General features: G+C 46.5%; 1 protein-coding gene across 1 annotated transcript in view; it reads left to right on the top strand.

Annotated features, from left to right (window-relative positions):
• TTC27 (tetratricopeptide repeat domain 27) overlaps positions 1-12,480 on the top strand; it is a 1,875,723-nt gene that overhangs the window by 1,023,668 nt on the left and 839,575 nt on the right. The window lies entirely within an intron of this gene.

Here is a 12,480-nt window from a genome sequence, read left to right as displayed (position 1 = left end):
CTACTTCCGGTTTCTGGCAGCTATACCTGGACTTCATCTGGGATCTGGCCGAACCAGGGAACCATGCTTAATTTGTCCTGGTGTAATTTTCCGACACTGGACATAATGCAGCGGCACTGACACATTGTCAGCATTCCTGCAGACAGCGAGGGGGCTTTCTTATTTCACATTCCAGCTGGGCCCAAAACAAAGGCCTGGTTTAAAGGCTCATCAGTCCCCCTTATTCAAGTATCTTCCTGGCTGTGAGCCATCTGGAGCCTAACACTTAGACGCAAATGGAATGAAAGGAAACAAAGGCTCGCTGTTTGTTATCACTTCACAAGTACTTGAGAGAAACTATGATTTGGAGACGGGTTTTTAACTTTGTTTAACTCCCTATGTAAGAGGTGTGCTTCACTGTAAGAATGCTAGATTTATATGTATGTATGCGTAATTACACACATAAGGATTGAAAAGGCACCTACTTTTTAAAATGTAATTCTTTTACAGTGCAGCTCATCCCAGCGTATGGTGTCAGATCGCTTTACATCACACACAGAGATACAATAAATCATACAAGTGTGTAAATCAGTGTACAGGAAATGTTACATAATACCGTGAGAGTTTTAAGGTGTGGAAGTCACACATCGTCCATACATGTAAAGGATATGTTGAGTGATTGATCTGGAGAAACACTAAGGCTGGATGTGAAACGTAACGTAGGAATTGTGGTTGTCTGTACTAACCAAATTTTATTAGTTCCCAATTAACACTTCTTTGCAATCTAAGAATAACAAAAGATCAAGAAAACAATAAGGATCTAAACCCATGGCTTGCAGTTTCCATGCAGCTCTTTGATGCCGGCAAATAGATCACTGTGGTATAGTAGAAGGCTTCAAACTTATGAACTGGAAGTAACAACATGATCTCAATGTCACATGTATAGCCCACTCCCCTTTCTAAATAAAATAAAAACCTGTGGTATGAATGCTACATGAGGTGCTTTGCAGCAGGTATATTAACCCTCTAAGCTATTTTATGTGTCAGAACTCAGACTGAAAAAAAACTCAATACTCTTCCAGAACTGTGTTAATCACTAGAGTTATCTTACCACTATTCTCAGAATTGCTGGGCACACAGTGATCACTGCAACATGTGCCTTAACCTTGTACAATATTTCAAAAAGCAGCCTCTTTGTGACAAATAGAGTAATCTAGAACAGAATTACTGTCGAATATGCCCTTATTGCCAATTGAGTCCCAATTTATGGGTCCCGGAGTAAATGCTTTCCAGTTTCAGAAAAAGAAAAAATATATGTACACAAACACACATATATGCACACACACACACACACGCACGCACAAATAATATATATATATATATATATACACACACACACACATAATCCTACATACATATATCCTTAAGACTGCATGATGCACTTCCCTGCTAGTGACATGTCCCGCGAGGAGACAGATGGAAGGGGAATCAGAGAGGATGCTGGAAGTGATGGTTTTCTTTTTTTATTTATTTAAAGCGAGAGGAGCTGGGTATGTCCCTTCATTGAAAGCTGTAGGTATCCACACCCGTTTTATCAGTGGCCAAATGTATATGTGTACGTTTGCTTAAAATGTTTAAATCTGACTTTGTATGTATAAAATCTATGTACATAAAACACACATACATACAAAATAAGATTTAAACATTTGATGCAACCAAGTAGGCTCGTGTATTGCCTCAAACAATCATTGCCTTGCTGTATAAGGGAATTCTTCTGTGTAGCAAGGTGCGGTGTCTGTTTTATTTCTCGGTCGCCCCCCAGTATATTCAACAGTTGTTAGTGGGGCTCAAAAGGACAAGGCCGAATTGAACGGGGGGGGAGGGAGAAGGGGGGCATGAACCCCATCTGGTCCCTTCGAGAGACGTCAGTGCACAAAACTTAAGGCTGGGGCGCACTTCGATGCGTCTCTTTAGCTGAGAGATGCTTCAGCGCGAGCTCATCTCCAGCAGGAGAGCGGCTCTGTGCTCAATTAACCTCACGTGGTGATCGCAGCTGAACAGAGCGCATTTGAAACAACCGAAACCGTGCTCCAGGGAACGTTACTATTAATGGTGGAGCAGGTGTGAGCAATCTGTGCTAGAAACACGTTTTTTTGTAAAAATGTGCAGTTTATGAAGCAGATGATGGACTACGTGTCAAATGCACCAAATCCATAACTATGCAGAAAACGCCAGACTGCAGAGTCGCATAATTACAGTGGCCCTGCCTATATTTAAGTAGTGTACAGAGGGAGTCGGTAGACAGACGTCTGCTGATTGGAGTGAAACCATAACTGCCAAGTGGACCTGTGTTATGTGAGACATCTTAGGCCAGTCAATGATTTTTAGCTAGCAGCACTTGGCATGCTGTGAATTTTTTGTTGGGCCTTTTCTCATAGTGTTAAAAACAAAGCCAGTTCCCGAATGCCATGTGCAGCTAGCTAAAGTGCAGAGTCTGTTTTGATGTGGTCAATATAATGTTACCTCACTGCATTCATTTAACTCCTCATGATGATTGTTTAATATTTAATGACAACTGTGCAACACTGAGGCACCAACTGTGCGTTTTGATTTTTTGCTAGCATTTAGGACCTTTAAAAAATAGCAAAGAATGTTACATATTTTATTGGGCCACTTGGCAGATAAGTGTCTCCCTGTGAAGACATATAATATAAAGAGAAAATAAGATGAACGCTGACGCATGACTGGCCAACCTACCTGTTGCATAAGTTCCACAGAACTCCAGCTACAAAGGTTACCTCGAGATTTCTAGATTTAGGGCTGGGATTGGCCAAGCGGCTCATTACCAAGAAGTGGAAGGCACCTGACCCCCCCCCCCCCCCCCCCCCCCCCACCTTAATGGCCTGGCGGAACTAAATGCTTTCCTGGGCGAAGGCAGAGAGCATTACCATTAGACGCGAGGAAACACTGGGCCTGCTCAAGACCCCCATTGCAGCATGCTGGGACACTCTCTACAATGAGCTGCAGCTCACTGTGTGCATGGTAGGAGAGGATTCCCCTGAGCCACACTCTATAGGTGACTGATGTCATCCTGAGTTTGGGTGGCGGCTTCCTTAACGTATTCCATACCACTTGTACGCATGGGCTACTACAAATCATAGCTGGAAGGAGTGGTAGTTGGCAATCTCCGGTAGTGAGTAAACAACACACAACTTTCGACAGGATGTCAAGGGCTGGATAACAGTTACTACGGTTTTAATATGTACTTCTTTTGCAAGTTAATGTAATCTGTGTTTTAATTTCTCACTCTAAGCTTGCTATACTGCCTAACACAGTGCAAATAACAATGTTGTTATCCGCGTAGTGTGTGAACTTATGTGAAGGCACACATCAACAGACAGTGTACAATGTTTATAATCTTATGAATAACTGCGGCCAAATGTTCATGATTGTTGCCCTGCTTTTCTTTTCTCTCCACAGCTTCTCCCCCTCCTTTTTAGGGCTCGCCTGCTGATGCGCTTGCGCATAGCTGGCGAAGCTCTATAGTGGCTTATCCAGAGTTTAACCACTGGCGATTCCACTGGCGATTCCATGCAGTGCATGTGCTTTTTAGGTCATTGCGCAAGCGCAAGCCCTAAAAAGCGCTTGCACAATGCCACCAGACGCCTGCCTGCCTGCCTCGCATTACCACATCAAAGGCAGCCCAGCCTCCCTCCCACAAGCTTCTCAGCGTGCGCTCTGCATTTCTCCTCCCAGCGCCGGCCGTACTTTCAGTTTCACGGCCACCAGGCCGTGTCTCCTTTTATGCTCCCATCGAAAATATACAAACGTTAACATGAATAGAGAGTTTGAAATTTCCAAGTCTACTCACAAGGGCTTGGCCAGTTCGCCCCCAAGAGTCTTGATTTAGTCGAATTTAGTAACATTTATTTTTTTAGTTTCAGCGCATTTTCACACGCGCATTCGCATTCCTTGTTTTCCTTTCATTGTGCCTGTGCTTGGCAATGTTAGCAGCAGACCATGAACTGCTCGCACCCACCCTCTTGTCTTATTCCAGAGCTCCAAGCAGATGAGGACAGCGAATGCCTCTTAATGTGTTTTACCTCAAAGGCTGACGTTCGCCCCCAAGAGTCTTGATTTAGTCGAATTTAGTAACATTTATTTTTTTAGTTTCAGCGCATTTTCACACACGCCTCTGCATTTCTCCTCCCAGCGCCGCCCGTACTTTCAGTTTCACGGCCGCTAGGCCGTGTCTCCTTTTATGCTCCCATCGAAAATATGCAAACGTTAACATGAATAGAGAGTTTGAAATGTCCAAGTCTACTCACAATGGCTTCGCCAGTTCGCCCCCGAGAGTCTTGATTTAGTCGAATTTAGTAACATTTATTTTTTTAGTTTCAGCGCATTTTCACACGCGCATTCGCATTCCTTGTTTTCCTTTCATTGTGCCTGTGCTTGGCAATGTTAGCAGCAGACCGTGAACTGCTCGCACCCACCCTCTTGTCTTATTCCAGAGCTCCTCGCAGATGAGGACAGCGAATGCCTCTTAATGTGTTTTACATCAAAGGCTGACGGGAGTTCTGACAGTCCGCATGTCCGTCTTGTTCTATTTCTTATTTCACCCGGCCGTCTCTCCAGGGCAGAACACGCTGCCTCAGAGCCCTGCCAGGGCTGCAGCTGCTCGGCATGGCGTGCCCGTGCAGACTCAACCCACCATACCCGGAGCTCTGGCTTTTCAAGCTAGTTTGCAGGAGGAACTCGCTTCTTGGTCTCCCTCTCCCCATCTCCCCCTCTGCCTGCTCTCCACTCTCTCTCCCTCCCTCTCTCCACTCTCTCTCCTTCGCTCTCGTCCTCCCCCTCTCTTCTTCCCCTCCCTCTCTCCCTCTCTCCTTTTCCCTCTCTCCCTTTCCCTCTCTTCCCTCTCTCCGTCTCCGTCTCTCTCTCCTCTCTCCCCCTCTCTCTCTCCTCTCCCCCCTCTCTCCTCTCCCCCCTCTCTCTCCTCTCTCCCTCTCTTTACCCTCTCCCTCTCCCTGCTCTCCTTTTTCTCCCTCTCCCCATCTCCCCCTCTGCCTGCTCTCCTCTCTCTCTCCCTCCCCTCTCTTTTCCCTCCGTCCTTAGCTCTCGTCCTCCCCCTCTCTTCTTCCCCTCCCTCTCTCCCTCTACCCTCTCTCCTTTTCCCTCTCTCCACTTCCCTCACTTCCCTCTCCCTCTCTTCCTTTCCCTCTCTTCCCTCTCCTCTCTCCCCGTCTCAGTCTCTCTCTCCTCTCTCCCCCTCTCTCTCCCCCTCTCCCCCTCTCTCTCTCCTCTCTCCCCCTCCTCTCTCCATCTCTTTACCCTCTCTCTCCTCTCTCCATCACTTTACCCTCTCTCTCTCTCCCTGCTCTCATTTTTCTCCCTCTCTCCATCTCCCCCTCTGCCTGCTCTCCTCTCTCTCCCTCTCTCCCTCCCCTCTCTCTCCCCTCCGTCCTTCGCTCTCGTCCTCCTCCTCTCTTCTTCCCCTCCCACTCTCCCTCTACCCTCTCTCCTTTTCCCTCTCTCCCTTTCCCTCACTTCCCTCTCTCCCTTTCCCTCTCTTCCCTCTCCTCTCTCCCCGTCTCCATCTCTCTCTCCCCCTCTCTCTCTCCTCTCTCCTCCTCTCTCCATCTCTTTACCCTCTACCTGCTCTCCTTTTTTTCCCTCTCCCCATCTCCCACTCAGCACCACCACAGCATCACTCAGCACCACCACAGCATCACTCAGCGCCACCCCAGCATCACTCAGCGCCACCCCAACATCACTCAGCGCCACCCCAGCATCACTCAGCGCCACCCCAGCATCACTCAGCACCACCACAGCATCACTCAGCGCAACCACAGCATCACTCAGCGCAACCACAGCATCACTCAGCGCACCCACAGCATCACTCAGCGCAACCACAGCATCACTCAGCGCAACCACAGCATCACTCAGCTAAACCACAGCATCACTCAGCACCACCACAGCATCACTGGTTCAAATATGTTCTTTCAATGTTTCAAGCTGTTTTCAAGCTTTCAAGCTTTATTAGAAATCACGAAAAGATTTTAATATTTCACTTCTGTTCTTGGATTTTCGTCACAATAAAAAACACTTAACATAATCTTCCCAAAAGTTATTTACAAAAGTTTAAGCTATTGCCATTACAAATTAAATAAATTATTTAAGTATTAATTATTTAAAAAAATTAAAAGCAATTGTTATTTGTAATATCAATACATCTAAGTCCCGTAAATATAAAACATGTTGCATTACAAATGCTATAGGTGTCACATTTGCGAAAGTTAAAACTATTGGCATTGTAAATGACAAAGCTATTTATTTCGCTATTTTAAAAAATAACACATAAATAATAAAAATTTAATTTATAAGACCAATAGCTCAAACTTTCCTAATGCGAGCCCTATTGCATTTCCAATGCTTGTTTTCCTTCAAACTGATTGATGGACACGAACTGTGGCCATGTCCACTAAGTTGGGACTACTGTTACCTCCCTTCCCTGCTGCCGTCGGCCATTGGCCGACGCGGCCCTGCCCGTTTTGCGGAAGTGCCGCACTGCGGGAAAATCGGGGCCGCAGAAAAGGGGTTAATATGGCTGGCACACGCCATGTCTTAAAGATGCCATATCTCCCTCTTGAGTGGTGAATGGGAGATACTCAAATAATGGAAATCACGAGTATTCGTCCACAGTCACCATCAGGTGATGTCCGTTGTCGAGTGGATCGAAAAAGTCAATGGCTATTCTCTCCCAGGCCTGCTTCGGGAGTGCTGACATGTTTAGAGTGTGTTGAGTAACGTTTAGAGATAGACAGTTGCATAGATGGCAAGCCTTCAATTGCTTCTCAACCTGCTCGTTGAGATTCAGAAACCAGACTCCGATTCGGAGAGCTCATTTTGTGGCAACGGTTCCCCTATGTCCTTCGTGGGGCCACATCAATAGTTTTCTGCAGCAGACTCTCCGGAATCAAGATTCTCGACCCTCACAATATAACTCCCTCTTGAGTTATTGACAGTTCATCTTTGACATTTCTCTCTTCTTGATATTCACCCTCACTGGTGAGAGGTCGAGTGTGCTGGTTCCACGACTGATGTGTAATTATATCTTGCAACTTTATCATGTCTCTCTCGTGACTCATGGCAGTGATAAGCTGAGCTAACAATATGGCAGCTGGTGTGTTTGACCTTACGATAAAGTTCATATAAGCTTGAGCTGACTTGGATGAGTACCATTACCTTAAATGGGCACTCTGGAAAAGTAGTCAACAGAGTATTGAGCCTTTCCTTGATGATACACAATGTTATAATTGCACTCTTGTAACCATAGTCCCCAACATTCAATGCGAGGAGACATCTTGGCCTTTGGATTGCCAAATATTGTTAGTAACACTTAATGATCAGTTACCAGCATAAAAGGCTTTCCACACATTAATACATAGAAGGGTTCACACACCCATACCACGGTTAAACTTTCTTTTTCAGGTTGTGAGTAAGCATATTCTGGTTGGGGCAAACTACTACTTGTATACGCCACAATATGCCTTTGAGCATTTAGGTGTGGTTGTGCTGTGTAGGGATACCATCCAACCCAAATGCGCCAACGTCAACAACAGAGTTGTAAACTAGTGTGGAACTTAATGAGGAGGAACATGGCAATCTTTTGCCCGCTGTTTCTAGCTCATTCTCTCTGAGACCTTGTGACCTTCCGGCCTCTGGATCATCCTTTATGATATAGTGAAACATGATTTTCTTCTTGGTCTCCATTGGAACACCAACCTGCTACTATCCCAAACCCCTCGCCGACTTTCACTCTTCAAAGAACTGTGAACTTGCTCCGAGCCCCACTGAACGGCTTTGGTAGCTCGACTTTTCTGGTATAGCACTTCTCCTTGGGTTGCTTTGCCCAGTGCTGCAGTATGAATACTCTCTTTAATTACTTCTGGAAAGCAGACAACTGTTTCTTGGATCTAGGTTCCTTTGCTTCTGGTGTCTCTGCCCACTTGCTTATACCTGGTTTGTCTCTACCTCCAAGCACTTCTAATCGCAGGGTTATTTTGCGGTCGGCTGCCGCTTTGTACTTTTTGAAACCTGGTTGATCTCTGCTTGGCAGCATTGTATACGCAGCGTTATCACTCTGAACTATAAATGGCTCTGTTGCATAGTAGTGCAGTACATTTATATATGGTCTGACCAACAGTTTCTCAGCCAACAACATGTAGATTCACTGTAAATGCTTTAGTGTTTAACTGCTTCACAGCAGCTGGAACGTCGTTTTAACTCCACATGCATTCAGCAATGATTATGTACTTCAATGACAACACAAGTGGCATGGACAAGCATTTTTCCTGGACCACGGCAAACTCTGTGAGAGAGCACTGTCAAACTTTGGATTACTTATCCCCTATCTCATCTCCATTTGTAGCATCATTCTAGCCGGGAAACCCGTAAATGACTACGCCACACACAGAGTTTGTTATCACCTGTCTTCATTTGTCTGCGTGTAGCTGCGTACTCAACATTCTAAAGCAAGCTTCATTGCAATACACTCTATCCTTTACATCATAGCTCTTCGGAGTTCATCAGGAGATGAAAGGGTTCTGTCATCGTTAACTCGCAAGACACTACATCCTTGATGGGTATTTTCACAGTGTGCTAGTGAATTTCAGGTAAACGCCCTTTATCAGGGGACTTGCATGAATCAGTTGAAGTGATAAACTTTAAATAGAAGACAAACAAACAACACCATCAGTGTGTGTTAATAAAGAATGTTATGAGCCATACTAAATCATGTTAATGCTGGAATTCGAAACATTCAGTATAATTAATGTGGCATACATTGAGGCATTTGATTATAGAGGAATGTCAGGGAGATACTCAAGAGATGAGTGTGACCAGGTGCCTGTCTTGGGGACCACTATTACCAGAAATGATCAGGTCCCTTGAGCTCTTTCATGCACCACACTGCAGTTATGAGCCTTTTCTGGTAATCAAATCCCCCCAGAGCGGTGTCTGCGAGCTCCAAACCGAAATGAGAGCGATCATGTCCCTAACCTGATTTGGTTCAGATCACATTTTACCAACCGACTACAGGCAACTTATTAAGCGAGAACTATAGCATATCCAGTAAATTCAGAACCAGCAAAACTCCACAAGGCTAGGTCAAAACCTGAAACCGTTTGTTTAGCTAACAATGTAATAATACCAGTAACCTGCTTTTTTTCAATATTACTCTTTTGCCATTCCAGAATACTGTAAATAATGGGTGTAACTTTCTACCCAATGTAATGGTTATCAATTCACTGCCCTCAAAAGGATAGAAAGCTGAGTTGGCCTAGCTGGGATTTGAACATTACGACCTGCAAATCTCTGCATATGTGAATGAAGAGATTTAGCTCACTGATCCTACTTTCTGGTTCGTATATATGTTCAACCATGCTTTGCTTGGATGCCATTGTCAATTGGCTGTACAGATTTAGACTAATTAATGCCCCAGCTCTTTGTTGATGTTTCAAAGTTTAATATTTTGTTTCATTGTATTATTTTTAGAATCAATAGAAATACATTTGGATTAGTATGAATCCATTCCAAAAGCACCTATAGTTTTGAATGCGTGGTAATATGCAGGTATATTCTTGTTTTTAGGTTTTGCCTGCAAGTGCGCACGTAGTGCGCATGTGCTAAAAAACCTTATGAGTCTTACTTGGGATCGATGACCCTCCCCCGGCTCCCATTGGCTAGCGCCATAAATGGAGGCTAGCCATTGGGAGCCGGATCTGTCCGTCAAGGCCGGACCAGATTCGAGGGCGTTCCCGCGTTTTTTCCCCTGGGCGTGGTTAAACCTTATGAGTCTTATGTGGGATCGACTTTGTTGCACGTCATTCCTGCCAAACACGCCCCCGAATCGCCTCGCCTTCCTGCTTATCCGGCCCCTTTGTGCACGTCATTCTGGCCAAACACGCCCCCGAATCGCCTCGCCATCGCCTCGCCTTCCTGCTCATCCGGCCCCTTTGTGCACGTCATTCTGGCCAAACACGCCCCCGAATCGCCTCGCCTTCCTGCTCATCCGGCCCCTTTGTGCACGTCATTCTGGCCAAACACGCCCCCGAATCGCCTCGCCATCACCTCGCCTTCCTGCTCATCCGGCCCCTTTGTGCACGTCATTCTGGCCAAACACGCCCCGGAATCGCCTCGCCTTCCTGCTCATCCGGCCCCTTTGTGCACGTCATTCTGGCCAAACACGCCCCCGAATCGCCTCGCCTTCCTGCTCATCCGGCCCCTTTGTGCACGTCATTCTGGCCAAACACGCCCCCGAATCGCCTCGCCTTCCTGCACCGGCTGATGCGTGATTTGTGAGATCCTCGGCAGTACCAGTAGAACTCCTTATATTAGGTAAGTGCTAATACCTCTTGCCTGTTCCCGCCCCCTGTGTGCCCGTTCACGCCCCCCCTCCCGCTGTCCGTGTGCCCCCCCCGCCCCACCCGTAATGCCGGCCGCGAGCTGGGCCCTGCCGGCGTACGCTGTTGTTGTGCTGGTGCCGATAATGCACCGATGTCCGCTCCACTGTGCAGCCTCCCCGTGACTCTCGGCCTCGTTGACCGAGCTGTCGCACAGTTTACCTTGGGCAAATGTGGCGTGCTGCTCTCCGGATCCGGTAACATCCCCCAGTGCGAACAGTTGCTCTGGCGTGAGTGACTGCGAGGGGAGGTCTGAGGCCGGAGGGTATAGCGTGTCACTGTCACTGTTGTGTGCACCAGAGAGTGTGTGTGTATATGCACTGCTGTTCTGTGTGCACCTAGTGTGGGCTGGTGTATCTGTGCTTCTATTCTATGTGCACCTAGTGCGGGTTTGTGCTGTTACTTGTTCTGTGTGTACCTAATGTCTGTGTGTATGTGTTGTTACTGCTTGGTCTGTGTGCACCTAGTATGTGTGTGTCTGTGTACCTTGTGTGCGCTGCTTAGTTTTTTTTGTTGGGGGGGGGGTCTGTGCTGCTGCTTGTTCGGTGAGTAACCAGTGTGTGTTTGTGTGCATGTGTTGCTGCTTGTTCTTTGAGTGCAAAGTATGTGTACATGGCTACTACTTCTTGTGTGTGTACATAGTGTACCAAGTCACAGTGTCTGTGTATGTTTGTGTGTGTTCTGCTGCTGCTTGTTCTTTGTGTACCTAGAATGTATTTCTGTGGGTGTGCGTGCCTTTGGAGCTGCTTGTTCTATGTGTACCTACTGCGTGTGTGTGCCTGTACTTATGATTGTTCTATATATGTATATACTGTGCGTGTGTTGTGTCTATGCCACTGCTTGTTCTGTGTGCTCCCATGTGTGTGTGCATGTGATCTTCAGATTGCTCGGTGTGTACCTAGTGTGTCTGTGCTGCTTGTTCTCGTGTGTGTATCAGACCCGCTGCTCGTTCTTGTGTGCCTAGTGTTTGTGCCTCTGCTTGTTCTTGTGTGCCTACTGAGTGTGCTGCTGCTTTTTCTGTTAGTAACTAGTGCATGCCTCGGTGTGTGTGCTGCTCCTTGTTCTGTGTGTGTACCGCTAGAGCATGATTGACCTGCTGAATGTGATGCTTGTAGGTATGTTTGCCTATAAGGCGTGCACTCCGTGACCGCATTGTTTCTAGGAGCTTTATAGCTCGAGAGAACTGCGGTTGCATTGTTATGCAGTGTGCATAATCTACAGTATAAGCCCCAGGGAGGGGAACACGGAGACAAAGGTCCAGGCGACCTTATCAAGGTAGAAGTGGCATCGTGTCCTCTAACAGGGCTCGGGATGTGTTCTGGGGTCAGTGCAAGGGAGAGCCAGAATGAGGCTTGAACGTGACTTCCAAAACACGCGGGACTTTCGAAAATTAGAGGAAGCCCCAATGCGAGGGTAACAATCCATAACACTAGAGGATGCAAAAGGAAAAAGAATACCATGCTTACATATGGGGCTTAGGGAGTGTAATAAGCAGGGAAACTAGAGTAATGCAACAGGTTCAAAAGGGTAGCACCAATTTAAGTGGCACGGTTGACTTAATTATGTGGTAGGACAAAGCAAATTAGGTGCGAAATGAGGCACATTTTGAAACATTAATAGTTTACTATTTTTACACCTGTAAACCCTGTATGGTCAGAAGCTTCGCCTCATTAATATGCGTTTAACATCTCAGTACAGCTATCAGCAATTGAAAGTGGACCTGTCTTTGAGTGACACAAGCCTGCCACTGCGCAGCCACACCTGTGGTGGCGTTTTTAGGTTTTGCCTGCAAGTGCGCACATAGTGCGCATGCGCAGAAAAACCTTATGAGTATAATGTGGGATCGATGACTCGCCCCTGGCTCCCATTGGCTAGCTCCATAAATGGAGGCTAGCCATTGGAAGCCGGATCTGTCCGTCAAGGCCGGACCAGATTCGGGGGCGTTCCCGCGTTTTCTTCCCTGGGCCCTGCTATTGTAAATGACAATGCCATTTATTTATGTCAAGAGCAATACCAATAGCTCTAAGTTTAACAA

Source organism: Lissotriton vulgaris, chromosome 6 (genome assembly GCF_964263255.1).
Source record: "Lissotriton vulgaris chromosome 6, aLisVul1.2, whole genome shotgun sequence".
In the NCBI taxonomy this organism is placed as follows: domain Eukaryota; kingdom Metazoa; phylum Chordata; class Amphibia; order Caudata; family Salamandridae; genus Lissotriton; species Lissotriton vulgaris.
This window is presented reverse-complemented; position numbering and strand designations above follow the sequence as displayed.